Here is a 15,526-nt window from a genome sequence, read left to right on the forward strand (position 1 = left end):
AACCCTCCTGGACGTCACAACGAGCTGTAAACAAGTTTAAGATGATGCTCGTCATGCTAAAGCTAATGCTAAAGCGAATGCTATGCTAATGATATACGTTACATTTAGAGTGAAAGGACCACTCAGTAAACAACATTGCATATTCTCTCATGCAAAACAACCTAGCCTGAAGCTTCCTGTAGCTGCCAGTCTTCAAGCTGCTGTAGGGTCCTTCCGTCAGTCTGCAGCGGCCACAGTTGCCCACACACATGCCTGATCAAAATCATTTTTTTATCGGCTTTTTTTTGTTGTTGTTGTTAATCGGTTGATTTTTTTTTTTTTTTGGCCGGTGTTGGTAAAAAAAGTCAGTATATCGGCCTGATATACAATATGCTGTAGGCCCACCTCTATTTTTTTGTGTAGTTACTTGCCTTGAGGACAGTAGGACACTCCATGATTCTTTGAGCGCCACTCACAGCCGTTGGTGGCGAGAAAGAAAGTGAGAGTGAAAAAGAAGACGCGAGAAAGAAAAAAAATGCAAAGGGAGCAGAGCAACACTTGTGTGTCAATGGAGGAGATCATGGATGCAGGCAGGGGGTTCAGCCTTTGACACAATAGACCCCCAACTGAGCCGAGACCCCTAATACCCGTACTCTTATTTCACACATCTTCTCAAAGCACCCCTACAACTGCAATCCACTAACCCTCCGCCCCCTCTGCCCAGCCTTGATACTCAGGCCACAATAGCGAGAAAGGCCGCGTGTTGCGACGAGGGGGGGGGGGGGGGGGGGGGCAGCAGGACACCTTGTCTTTGTATATTGCCGGACAATGGCCACAACTTGGGAAGGGACGGTAAAAGCTTCCTCTGTCCTGACAAGGAGCTGTTAAGAATGACAGCGGCATCAAGCGTCTGTGATAAATCACTCATTAGCATGTGATCTCAGGTGAAGTGTGGCCAGTAATGAGCCTCTGTATCCAAATCACAGTAGAGCGATAGGAGCTTGTCAGTCGGAAGACATATAAACAATGGGCCAGTTTAGGCTAAGAAATTTTGCTTCTTCATAAGGGCTGCTGGAAAAACTTGAGCTTTTCTCAGCTTGCTTCAGAAGAGAAAAAGAAAAGTGCATTTTCACCTCAAATTCATAATTTAGTGTACATCGAAGTTGTGTTTTTAAGATTAAAGATTGTAATATTCTGAAAATAAAGTGGATATTTCCCTGAAAAAAAAATTCTGCGTCATTGGCTCAGAATCTGGACTGTATGACAAAGAAGTTGAATATGTTTGACAAGGAAGTTGTACAGTATTTTCCAGATTACTGGTAATATCGTTATTTCCCTCAAAGAGTGACATTTTCGAAGGAAAAAATTGAAGGTGATATACCTCCAATCCATTTTATCTTTACCATAACGGTGATTATACGGAAGATTTCCACAACATACAAGTAGATATTGTTTTCACAAGCGTGCCAAGCACAAATGTTTACTGCTTACATAGTGTAGATGAAAATATATACAGTAGATACTGTAGAGTTACAGTCATGTGAAAAAATTAGGATAGCCCATTAAATATTCTGTTCTTTATTAAGAAATGTTCACATATCAATGTCTGATCTTGTTTTTGTTTATCGCTGGAAAATAAAGTGATTTAATTGCAGGTAAACAACAAAAATTAACATTGTTTTACTTATTAAACCAAATATATCAACAAAAATCCATATTCTAACTGAGGAAAAAAGTTAGGACACCCTATCACCTAATAGCTAGTGTTACCCGCTTTGGCTGAAATAACTTCCTCGAGACGCTATTTGTAGCCACCTACCAGTCTTTGACATCGGTCTAAAGAAATTTTGCCCCACTCCTCAATGCAGAATACTTTCAGCTGTGAGATGTTGAGGGGTTTCTTGCATGTACAGCCCATTTCAAGTCACCTCACAGCATCTCAATGGGATTAAAATCTGGGCTCTGACTTGGCCATTGCAGGACTCTATTTCTTCCTTTTCAGCCAATCCTTGGTGGATTTACTGGTATGTTTTGGGTCATTATCATGTTGCAGGGTCCAGTCTCGATTCAGCTTTAATTTTTTCACATGTGATCTCACATGTTCCTCAAGCACCCTCTGATACACGATATGAATTCATGGTGGATTCTATAGTGGTGAGCTGGCCAGGTACTGCTGCAGCAAAGCATCCCCAAACCATGAAACGTCCACCTCCATGCTTCACAGTTGGTATGAAGTTCTTTTCCTGGAATGCTGTATTGGGTTTATGCCAAAAAATGTCCTCTGTTCTGGTATCCAAATAATTTAATTTTCGATTCATCTGTCCAAAGAACATTATTCTAAAAGTCCTGGTCTTTGTCTACATTCAGTCTGGCAAACTTGTTCTTCTTGGAGAGCAACTCCTTGCACACCTCCCATGAAGGTTAAACTTGTGAAGTCTCTTTGTGATTGTAGAGGCATGCACTTTCACATCAACAGTAGCAAGAGCCTGCTGTGATGACATTTTAGGGTTTTTGGAGACTTCTTTTAGCATCTTGCTGTCTGCTCTCAGGGTGAACTTGCTTGGACGGCCAGACCTGGGCATGTTGCCAGTCGTTTTGAATGTCCTCCACATGTAGACTATTTTCCAGACAGTAGAATGGCTGATTTTATATTCTTTGAAAGCTTTTGAAATCCCTTACAAGACTTATAAGTGTCTACAATCTTCTTTTGGAAGGCCTCAGACACCTCCTTTGATCTCACCATGGTGTTGTCTCTCACTTCAACAGTCAGGGGCACACCAAACTAAATGTGAGGTTTAAATAAGGCAAGCCTTCAAAACAATGGGTAATGATGTTCTGATCATGTGCACCTTATGTGATACACCTGTTTAGCCAATTTGAATGGGATTGAATGCATGGGTTTCTTAATTTATTCCTCAACAGAAATTGTATTCATTTAAAATGACATTTGACAGAAAGTTATTTTAAACAATATTTTTTTCCAGTTTTAATTGTATAGCTCTATTACGTGAATGTATCAAGATTGTTAAAATTGATATTAAATATCCATATGACCAAATATGCTAGAAAACAAACAGGCTTCCATTGGGTGTCCTAATTTTTTCACATGACTGTATGTATTTCCTGAATTCATGTGTATCATTTTGATGATAATAGCTTAGACTTATCAAAAACAACAAATTCACTATATTAAGTTATTCAAATATTGCATGAGACTATAGAAATTAGGTAGGGATTGACCAGAACATATTTTACCAAACATGAATTATACATATTCAACAAATGAATGTGCTCGTTTCTAATAATTAAACTAATGTTTTTCCAAATTAAAGTAGTAAACTATGAAACTAATTTTCATAGAACAGTAGTTCAGCATCCATAAAGTGACACCTTATTAATCACTCAACTCAAAATTGTTGTGACCTCTTAAATATACTAATTGTAGCATGTCAAAGTGGATTCAATAAAGATTTGGCCATGCCGTGTGTGACGATAAAGACGTACAAACATTTATATTTTTTTCCACCCCGAAATAAAAAAGTCTTTCGAAAAAGAATCTTTGGGAGCCGAGGAGGAAAATTCTGCCTCAACATCCTGGGTAGCTCCAAGGGATTTCTGGCTGCTACCCAAAAGCGCTGAAGGCAGGTTGAAGAAGGCCAGGCTTTGTGGCCTTAAGCTCGCTTGGCACTTTTTGAACAGGAACAGTTTACGTTGGCAATATAGCCCTTTTCCATCAGCATAGATCAGTGGTGAGAAGAGCAAATACTTAAGTACGGACAACTGAAAAATCGTCTTAACTAATTTTTTTTTCTGAGTTCTTACATTTGATCCTGCATTTTGTTCTATATTTGTACTTTTTATTGCTTCCTTTAATAGTAAATTGACTCCTCCTAAAAAATACAGAATGTCCTGGTGTTAAAAAAAATCTGAATACATATACGTAATATTTTCAGTTCCTATTTAAGCCTTTTTGTTAGTGTTTTAACAGGAACTTTTTTAATGCTAGCTGATTTGGAAAACTGTGTTTTGTGATTACATAAACATAGAGCCTGCCATATTAAAGATCTGAATAGGTGCGCCACATCGTAGTTACACAGTGGTACCTCGACATATGATCTTTTCGACACACTATCTTTTCGACATCCGACTTAAAATTTGACTCGCCATTTGTTTCTACAGCCGACGACATGCTCGAAATACGACGACATGACAGCACTGCAGATGGACGCATGGCTGACTTTGTTGTGAGAGAAATCAACGCAGGTTTCAAAAAGGTTGGTACAGGTGGTGAAACAAGGAAAAAGGTGGCGCTTCTAAATGAAGATGCAAATTATAGAGAAACGTGAGTGTGGGGTGCGCATCCGTGAACTGGCTCAACAATACATCTCCACGGTTCTCCTTCGACAACCGTTCGCCAGTCTTTTATAAGTTAAGGTGACAGATATTATTGTGGTTACATCGCCAAAGAAATCGCCAGCTTCGTCACGTTTTTAATCATGTATTTCAGAAGTTATCTAACACAAAACGCCTTCTGTCCGCAGCAATTGACTGTGTATTCAAGAAAACATTGAAAGTGAAAGTAAACTCAACCGCGCCGCTTCTCTCTCTGTCAAGTCAGTCACGGATTGCGTTCAGGTACACAAAAAAACGTCAGCCACATTAGAACCTGATTTGTTACATTTTAGAGGAATTATATGACATTATTACTACTATATTATTACGATATTATTATATCATCATTCTGATTTTTATTTAGAATTAATATGTTTTGCTATGTGTAATCGCCATTTGTAATTGTACCAGCAGTATTTATTAAGAATTTAGTGTAAGTTTTTGGGCTGTGGAACGACTTAATGGTATTATAATGTATTCTTATGGGAAAATCACGCTCGACATACGACCATTTCGACTTGCAAACAAGGTCCTGGAACAAATTAACTTCGTATGTAGAGGTACCACTGTAGTTTCATTTGGACGGCCCTTATGGCCGGCTAATATGGCTGCCACAAGTAACAATTGGCCCCCATTGACAGCAACATACTGTATATCTTATCCATTTTAAAGGGCAACTGAAGAGCTTTTCGGATTTCGCTCTTGAGTGTTTTACTCGGTTGAATTGTATTAAATGCATCATTCGCTGTCTCAAAAAGTCACATAAAAAAAAAAAAAATAATAATTGACCACGTAGTTTTTAAGTTATGGCCATAGCAACACCATAGCAACGAGGGACGCGCCGCCCTGCCGACCGCTACCTGATGACGTAGCTTCCAGGGAGCTTCGCCACCACTCTGAACATGGAAATATAGCACCACGCTATCCTCGCCATATATTGCAAACATTTTCTGGGTTTTACTCGCGAGATTCGTTATGCCATCTCGATGTGAAGCGATGGTTTGCTCACAGGAAGACTCGAGACTCTATGAGTGGTCCAAAAAGAGGGGGACTCCTACTGCCTGTTTGTTGAAGCGCGACATGTTTTTTTGTTGCTGTTGCCGTCATAAGTAGATAGGTTTGCTGACAGGTCTACTCATGTGATTTTATTACTATATCAATAGGTATTATGTAAATTCAAATGTCCCCAGCACCAAATAGGTCCTTGGCTCATTGTTTTTTGGCCTGTCACAGGGTAAAAATAAAGCCTCAAAAATCAATAACATTCATTTAGCCACATTTGGGCTAGCTTTACCATATTTAGATCGGTAGGAGCTGTCCCATTACCTAATATCCAGTTTAAGCTATGTGGAGAGCATGGAAAAATATAATGTAAACATAAATAAATATAATAAATATAAATGTAATCGCATTCTCTCAAATAAAAAAATCACGATGCTGGACTTAAGCTTACCACTCACTCTCCCGTTCGTGAAGTGTCGAGCTGTCAATTGGCGTCATGACAACATATGCTGTGTCAAGTAAATCGCCGTCATCTGACGCCTCAGGTTCAAACATGTAGAGATTAATTGTATTTCATCTTTCTGGGGGCCTATGCCATCGGTAGCGTCACGAAAGAGCGATCCTGAATGGTTACCTTTGGTGGAAATGTCACTGACATCGTTGTTGCTGCTATGCTAGCTGTGGATAGTCTTCTCTTTTGCGTCGGGGAACCTACGTCACACTTCCGGGTTTGCAAAGGGACTATTAACGGAGTGCAAAAAAACAAAAAAAAACGCAAATTATCCTTGCAATTACGTGTTGATAATTTCATGGTTGTTTTGACGAACTCGTCCAAAGTTTATATTCGTAAAATATCACCAAAATCCAGAAAGGTCTTCAGTTGCCCTTTAAGTGGTAGCAAATTAATGAACATTCATTCGCAAACAGCCTTCCTACTTCAAATAGATTGGACGTCTACTAGTGATAAAGTCATTTAAATCTAGCCACAGCCCTTCAGCGTATACAAAACGCTTGCAATATCCCAACTTTTTTATAAGTGCACATGGTTTGCTTTCACATCAAATTAAGCAAGGGGGTTGGACCAGCTCTTGAGTTTGATACTTGCACTCTACGCAATGAACCCCAAAATATTCGGGGTTTGGCATTTGTAAAAATGCAGATTTTGGGGGGTCACACGAAGCTCTTGAGCCACAGCTTGCAGACCCCTGATTAAACTTCTGCCAATGGCACAGAAATAGCCGATAAAAGAAAATATCAGGTACATCTCTCGCAATTCTGCTTGAGCACCACTAGCCTCTGGGTCCCCCCTTCCCCCATTTACAAGGCCCTTCAGCAACCGACTGGTTGCTAGACAATGCGCTTGGTTATGTGGGTTATGTAAAGACCCTCGTGCACACAAAAGCTAGTGTGGGTGCCTGTTATGTGGCGCTCTTCAGAGCCCCGGGTCAGTTAGCAGAAGAGCTCTGGGGCTCACACTCCAAGTTGAGAACGCTTCCTCTCCACTGTGTTTGCTGAGAGGAGAGGACACGGAAAGCACAGTGAATTATCTGCTCGTCGTTAATTTCACTTGCCCCTCAGTTTAGGGAAAAAAAACGGCACTTGACGAAGGTTAAAACAAGACGCTTGTTGACCCGGAGACGTATCACAACTTGGATTTCGGAGGTCTGCACTTGTTTACTTGTACTCAAAAGTCGACAGGCTTGAATTAGGTTCAGGAAATGCTAATTTGGGGGGGGTTTGATTATTTTAAGAGTAGCTTTCAGTCAGGCTATGCATTTTCTACATCATGTTTTTACTCACTATTGTCAGAGGCGAGTAAGAACACAAGAGGTAGGTCGTAAATACTATTTACTCAAATTTACTTACGTATACATCTTTTCAATAAATCGCACTTATCTAAGGCTATGTTCATACTGCAGGTCTTAATGCACCAATCCGATTTTTTCGTGCCTTTCCGACTCGAGTGAACTTGACGGTCTGAACGGGACAAGTCGTGCAGAAGTAAACAATCTCAAATCCGATCTGGGTCACTTTCGTATGTGGTTTAAATCCAATCTGGGCCACATTTTTCCAGATTGTGGCGGGCGGTCTAAACTGTCAAGTCTCCCAAATCGGAATACATGCAGCAATTATGTCAGCAAAGACCGAGAGAGACAGGGCACGACGGTAAGCGGTGCAGCTGTGCGTTAGCGCTTAGCTTGCCTTGAACACGGCTTTTGAGGAAGGGTTGGGCTTGACAACAGTCATAAAAAATGTGTTGCGGATAATCCTGAGAATGCTCGGTTTTCTCTCTGCTCCATATGAGCAATATTTCAAGACGCTTATACGGCCGAGAGTCGGGGCAAACTGTCTATATGTGTGTGTGTGTCATGCACAACCATGCATGCTATCGATTCATATAAACTTTGAATATAAGACTAAACGGGGATTATTTATGTCTCTTATTTGTGTCATCTTTTTGGAAATCAAAATATGATTACCTTTGAATGACATTGAGCCAGCATGTGTGGTCATTTGTTTTGATGCTCCTGCTCATGCGGATCAGTTACCACTGTGCATTATGGACTGCGAATTAGTGCGCATGCGTTATACTTGAACGGGCTCAATGGACAAAGGCAGTCTGAACGGGCACGCCAAAATAATAGATATGACAAAAAAATCGGACTTGTGCAATAGGACCTGCGGTATCAATCTAGCCTTAGTTTTAATTAAGGGTGTGCCAAAAAATAAAATCGATTATTAGATGCATCGTGATTCGACACGAGACGATTCGATTATTCGATTGTTTTTGCACTTTCTTGTTAAAAGAATTTTTTTTTAAATGCAGTTTAAGGGCAGCTTTTTGTTGTATGAGCATGTTTCCATTGTTCCTGCTAAATCATTAGGATATTTCAAATAAATAAAGGACATGAATTTGTTTGGCTACTTTATTAATTAGTAATGTATGATGCATCGATAACCGTGATAATCGTGATCATCGTCAAAAACGTGGTAATCGTTCAATAATCGAATCGTAGCACCCTGAATCGTTATTGAATCGAATTGTGGGGTGCCTAAGATGGCACACCCCTAGTTTATGTAACATACTTTGAACTTTGGCTTGTGCTTTTTTGTTGCTCAAGAAGAAACCGTGCTATTTCTCTGTTTTGTCAAGCTAACTGGCTACTTAATTTTTTACTTTTTCTTCAGTATTTTTTTGTTGATCAAGAAGAAACCACATTGCTTGACAGAACAAAATAAAAGCAAGGCTTTTACTACAATTTATCCAAAAGCTGCATACAGCCAGTTAGCTTGACTGGCTACTTTTCTACGTAGCTTGACAGAGTAAAAGGGCAAATTCTTCTTGATCAACAAAAATGCTTAAGCAAACGTAAAAAGTATGTCAAATTAAAACTACTCTGACATGTATAAATTATTGAAAAGCTACTTAGAGCCATTTGCTTGCCTGGCTACTTTTCGAATTAGTAGTTAGCCTGAGAGAATGGTGTAAAATCAGTTTTTTTCTTGATAATTAAAACATTGAAACAAGAGTAGGCAACAGCTTGCTGCAATCATTCAGTCGTCTTCTGTACTGCTTATCCAAATGAGGTTCGCAGGATGACTGGAGTCCAAATTACCCAATCCAAAGAAACTATGAATGGCGTTTCACTACATTCAACCAATCAAATGAAGACACGGAGTCATGACCGAACAAAAAAGAAAAAAGAAGAAGCTTATTGAATTAATGCAATAAAAAGGGCAATGCAACGAAAAATTGATAAGATCTTTAAGAGAAAGGAAAGAGTTGAAGAGACTTAGGGGAAGTTTACGTGGCGACTCTGCGACACAAAGACGCAATGACTGAGTTGCGGACTCGCCTCGCGTGCATATGGTGTCGGTGAAGACGAAAAATTCTGAATCCTGCCTCCAAAGTGGAAGAATCCGATTGCGGGGGGTTGAGGGGGGCTTCCTCCTGCGGCGCGAGACCGCGTCGTTAACGCCAGCACTCGTACACGTCACATTGGGCGTGCGCAGCGGTGCTACTAAACATTAAAAACAGTAAATATGGCGGAATGTCGGCTTTAATTTACTGTTTTAATAATAATTTTAAATTAAATATGTTGAACGTTTCAATTTTTGTGCCTTTTTGAACAAAAGAAAAATTACATTGCTTCGAGTGGGCGGGCATATTTTTTTTCCGGGCTGAGGGAGCTTGGTGGGGTCAAAGTGCATCATTCTCTGTTGCCCAGTAAATCTGCACTGCCCCCTAGGGCCTGGCATGAATACTACATCCTTTTTCAAATGTTGACGCAAATGCAAATGTAAATTTGACATTTTTCGTATTCTCGGAGAGTCACCATGTAAACGGCCCCTCAAAATCTGCGGCCTTAATCTGTAGGCAAGGCAAGGCAAGGCAAATTTATTTATATAGCACAATTCAACACAAGGCAATTCAAAGTGCTTTACATCACATGAAGATCATAAAAATCACGTTTAAATCAATACAACGTAAAAACCAAGACAAAAGATCGCATTTAATCACAAATAGAATAAAAATAAATAAATAAAAATGAAACAAAAATATAACAAAAACTACTACTACTAATAATAATTGAAATCAGCAATGGAGATAAGCACAAGAGGAATAGAAAGCAGGTAGATTGAAATATATAGCCAGTTATGGATATGCAGTGCTAAGCAAAAGCGTACTTCAGACGTTCAGGTAACTTGTTCCAGAGGTGTAGGTTTCTTTTGATTGACTAGTGTCAAATCAGGGCAGTCTGCCTTTGTCTTTCTGGATTAGTTTGCAGACCTACTGATATGATCGTTAGGCTAACCAACACCGCCCTTCAAATTTCAGGACCATTCTAGACACACACCTCCAGGCTATAGCTACTCAAAAATTGGATGGAAACACTGATTTGTATCTCATCAGTTTCGAATCAGGCCACTTTGAAAAATGCCACGAACAAACTGTACGATACATTACCCTTAAAAATAAATGTCTTGCGGTACTGATCGGGGGTTCTACATTTCAGTTTGTAAAGACAACAACTGGATCAGCCACCAATTCCAAAGATTTCAAGTTTGTGACACAATGGTAAATGTTTCTCATTCACAAAAATGCAGTTGTCATATAAACAAGCAACCAAAACAACATTACTTTCTTCATGGAATTGGATATCTTCAGACCAGAAACAGGCCTCTTTCAGTAATGACACTAATTCGTTTTAAACAACTCTTAAAAACAAAGGGTTTAAAGATCATTACAGTTTTTCTCAAAAAGGCGAAAGGCCACCTTAACTGGCCACAAGTAGACCAAACTAGTGCTGCAACGATTAATCAATTAACTCGACTATTCGATTAGAAAAAAATATTCGAAATGAATTTTGTTGCTTTGAGTATTTGTTTAATTAAAATAATGTTGTAATGGTTTATTTTGAAAGTGTTTGCATTTTATTTTATTGATTAGGGTGGATACACTGCCCTGTGGTCTGCCTCATTTCACATGGCTGAATCCAACTGCTCCTGGTTAAGACCAACGTGAGCCAAGATTTGTTTGAGCTAAGGTTTTTTTAATGCATTTGTAATTCAGTTTACAGGTATATTTAGACATTTTTTGTGGGAGTGTGGGAATGTATGTCTGAACCATTTGTTAAGAGCATTGAAAAAAAAAAAACCTTAGCATTTTATAGCATTTAAGCTAGCAGACTTTTGCTATGTTAAGTTAGCCAATTATTGTTTTGTTTTACAAAGATCCTCATTGATTTTTTTTTTTTTGAAATACCATTTCGAGGCTCAACTCAGGTATTTTAATTTTTCATGTTCCTTATCCGATGACTCGATTATTCGAACTAATTAGTTCATCGATTAATCGACTACTAAAATAATCGATAGCTGCAGCCCTAGACCAAACTATTCGAAACGATAAACAATTTACAGTTTGTAATGCAAATCAAAAAATCCACACAAACACGGGCAAAACATAACCCCTCTACACACTATTGGTTATTTTTCTGTTTATTTTGTGCCATGATTATTAGCCATTTATAAACTACCGTGGATTAGCTAGTGGGTTTTGATTGGTGTGCGTGTGTGGGACAAGTAGGGCCCTCCAGGCAATGACTAGTGGTAAGCCACACACCACAGATGCATCAACAAGTCCACCCCGATGGCCAACCAGGACGCTGAAGTAAAGCCACTTCCAAGGCGAGCTCTTTGACAACACGCTAATAAGAGACTGTCTTGTTCGTCTTAGTGGGTGAGCAGACACGAGCGGGAATGAGTAAGCTGCTATTGTTTATTTGCCATTGCCATAAAGTGAACTATTTTCCCACCTACTAAAACTTTCATGGACAGTTAAAGCATTTTTAGCTCAGTCATGCAGAATTTTCATCCAAAATCGCGCTTAAGACAGACACAACGTGTCATTGAAAGCACAAACGCTTCTCAACGCCAAACGCCTGTGACAAGCTGCAGCATGCTAGCGAACTGCTCACAAATGGCGTGTCCCGTTGCCCCCGAGGCTCCGTCTTCATCCCACAGGAAGCCCTAGTGTGAGCCAGGACACACAAGGCGAGCGGAGACAGGCTGGGGGGAGGGGCACTGAGGGCTGAACTGTTAAGGATCAAATCATTCTCCACCGACTACTTGCAAAGGAATCTCATCAACCTCTCATAATAAATCTTGTGAAAAAGAACAGTAGTGCCCCAAGAGTCATTTGCCTTCCAGATCCTGTAACGTCATTTTCATGATTTGATTCTAAATACATGAAAAGTGCTAAAAATGTGCAAAGATTGAGAACATTAAGGCGCTGAACTGCTGAGTCATAACAATGAACTTTTACACCTTCTCACCCATCAAGATTGTTTTGAGTCAGTAAAAAGCTGGGTTTTTTGGCCAACGCATCCCACTATATAGGGGCTAAACACCTTCAAAGGCTATTTGGCAAAATTGCAACTTCCTCATTCATAATAACTTGGCTTTCAACTTGCCTACAGATAAAAATCACACCAAAAATCCTCAGGCCATTTTGTCACTCTTGACAGTTGATGTGCAGCTTACGAGGCTATTTATGTATACTAGGGCTGCAGCTATCGAATATTTTAGTAATCGAATAATCGACTGAAAATTCTATTGATTAATCAGTAATCGGATAAACATTTTTTAGGTAAAGCGCAATTATAAATATACATGAGAAAAAAAAAGACATTTAATCCAATATTGAACCATTTTCAGTCAATCAATGTCTTTATTTTCGATGTACATTGTTAAAAACTGCCAACAATTGCATCTCAGATGTGACTGGAAAAAAAATTCACTGCTTTCACTCAAAAAACTTAAAATCTTATTTAAAAAAAACAAAACAAATATTTCTTACCTAAAAATGTAATTACGCTTGATAACACACATCACTTGAAAGCTATGTGTTTTTCCCACGTGTTTCAATTGAATTTCCATTTGTGTCAAGCTATTTTTAAGTTCAAGTTAAGTTTTAAGTCATTCTAAACTGTAAGTACTGATAGGATTTTGAGTTTTTGCAATGTTCAAAATAAATGTATAATACCTGCTGTATTGGATCACATTAGGGAATGCTACTGGGTGTTTTATTCAGCAAAGACTACCGAGCTAAAACTGACCGTTAGCTTTATTATGTTTTAATTTTACACCCTCATCACTCTACAGCGCTGTGTTTTTACAGATTAAATAAAGCCTGTATGTATATTTATTATATTTATTAGCGCTGAGAAGTCTACTGCCTAAAGATGGCGGTTGTTTACTAACGCTGCTCAGACGTGGCCGAGTCTGTCATTTCGCATCTAGTGCTAAATGCATGCGATATCTATGAGACATAATCGGACACTACCTGCTACCACACTAGCATCATGCGGGCGTAGTTTTTAGCAACGTCGGCGTAGTTTGTAGCAGCTATTGGCTGCAGTAAGGTTTTTTTTTTTTTTTTTTTGCTTCTTCCTCTATGCACGTCAGCGCGTTGTCCTGCATTAAAAGTAGTCCGGGCAAAACATGATGCTTAGAGCTGGCAAAATTAAACGATTCCTCGAGGTGAATAAAATTACTCGGATCAGTTTTTAAACTCGAGTTACTCGAGTATTCGTTTCAGCTCTAATATATACAGAGCAATATTATATCAATTTAAATCTTGTGGTACCGTTAGCAATACTTCACTTTATTATTTGTAAGATAGCAAGTCCTACTTTATTGTCAATTTACATGATCTTTAAAAGATCCGAGTGTTGTATGGCAGCAGTAAATGGAATTCAACACCTGACAACAACCAATAATTCGTACAATAGTAAACATTTCATGCAAAAAGGGGCTTCAAAATATAAAAGCACTCAGTTATCATTGTCACTGGCAGCAAATTAGTTAAATGTACAAAAACTCAATTTGACTGTTTCCCTGAAACATTATTTTCTAAACCATTGCAAAAAACTATACGGTATTTTTAACACTTGATTAGAACCAATTCACGCCGCTGTCATTCACCGTATACTCCTAATGCTCAGCTCAACTGTCCAATAGTGACACACACTCACCCCATTTTCATGCCAAAGGTCAACTTTCAACAAAAAGCTTCTTTCAAAAAGTCCCTTCAGTAGACTTTGAACATTCCAGGATTGTTCTCCCACCGACCAAACACACCAAAAGAAATTTTCCTCTCACCACAGCGACAATACAAAGAGACACACGGACAACCTCTATTCTGAGCCGTTTAATGGACTACAGGTGCTGCCTAATAAGGGCCAATAAATGTGCCACAGCAGAGCAACTGCTATGTCACTTGCTGAATAGGAAGACAGAGGGGGTCAGACTGCTGGGGGAATCATCAGCGGTCGGGAAAAGTCCAATTAAGCGGGAAAGTGCTGCACAGTCATCAGCTTGGAGACACAATTGTGGTCAGTTGTTGTGTCGTTGTAGTAGCAAATAATGTTAGTGATGGCGGTACAAGAAGGTATACTACATTTTTCATCCGCTGTATTGACCAACCCTGCCACGTGCATCCCTAGAAATACAGTGAGAGCAGCGAGAAATACGGAAGCAGGACCTGAAACAACAACAGCTGTGACAGCCGCATTGTCATTGTAACATTTGTTTCACGCTGAGTGCAGAAAAAGGTCAAGTCACGGTGTGGGAGAAAGACTGACATCTTTTACCTTATCCTATAAACTTGAGTTCCAACAAAAACATTATTATTTAACTCATTGGCTCCTAACCTATGAATGGCATTTAAAAAATAACTATTTCATTAGATAGGAATTTAATATGTGCGCAGGATGCCTATGAAAGAAAATTCCAATTTTGGGGGCTTGGCAGAGGTATGCGCTCTTCTGAGGGACATTCTAGGTTTGGTTTGACTCCCCCTCAAACCTTACATTCCTCAAGCACACTAACTCTCCTCAGTGGCTCGGCCGCAGTGTGAAATCCACCGCAGCCGTCACACCTGTGTCCATCTAGTCACAACACGTATGCCGTATTCCTGCGGCCCACAGGGAAGCTTTGTGTGTGGCCGGCAACAACATGGTGATGAGCGGTTAAAAACCGGTAGCTGACTTCAAATTTACCCAGATAATTGGTTAAGCACAATCGAATCGAAATTGATTGCATCGCAAAACATTGATCGACTTGGTCATTTTTTTGATCAGTGTTTGGCTGCCATTGACTGTGATAAAAGTCCATTTCATTTTGACTGGGAGGCCTGGCAGTCAATTTGGATTGGACGTCTATCGCTGTCAATTGCAGTCAAACATGATCACCCAATGCTAGCCATCCCAGTTCAGAATGGATTTGATGTCTATGATGGTCAGTGGCATTGAACGGGTTAAAAATAAGTTTTCATTCAGATGTATGAAATGTTTGAGAAAGAAAATTCTCCAAAACATCAGAATTGCCTTGTATTTTTTGTTACTTTCGGTAAAATGTTACAGACTGTGTTATGTACATATATATTATCATCTTAAATTGATTGAAGGCCCTTGAATCCAATCGAATCGTGGCATACTTTAATCTGGAAAAGATCGTATAATTGTCTAATTGTTTCTACGAGATATCAACACACAACATCCATACAAGTGGATTGAACATTCATAAGTGCAAAAACTTCAAAACCCACAAATACAGGGTGGGGCAAAGCAACTTGCTTATTTAAATTAGG

The 15,526-nt window shown here is 39.4% G+C and overlaps 1 protein-coding gene across 4 annotated transcripts in view; it reads right to left on the reverse strand.

Annotated features, from left to right (window-relative positions):
* Positions 1–15,526, reverse strand: part of gli1 (GLI family zinc finger 1) — a 119,147-nt gene that overhangs the window by 73,164 nt on the left and 30,457 nt on the right. The window contains exon 1 of one of the 4 annotated variants that reach the window (XM_057847247.1): positions 13,911–15,364. The exons of the other annotated variants lie outside the window; for them this stretch is intronic. The gene's annotated coding sequence lies outside the window, so the exon portion shown is untranslated. Of the gene's footprint in view, positions 1–13,910; positions 15,365–15,526 lie in introns of those variants that run through there. 4 annotated transcript variants of the gene reach the window in all.

Source organism: Corythoichthys intestinalis, chromosome 9 (assembly GCF_030265065.1).
Source record: "Corythoichthys intestinalis isolate RoL2023-P3 chromosome 9, ASM3026506v1, whole genome shotgun sequence".
In the NCBI taxonomy this organism is placed as follows: Eukaryota; Metazoa; Chordata; class Actinopteri; order Syngnathiformes; family Syngnathidae; genus Corythoichthys; species Corythoichthys intestinalis.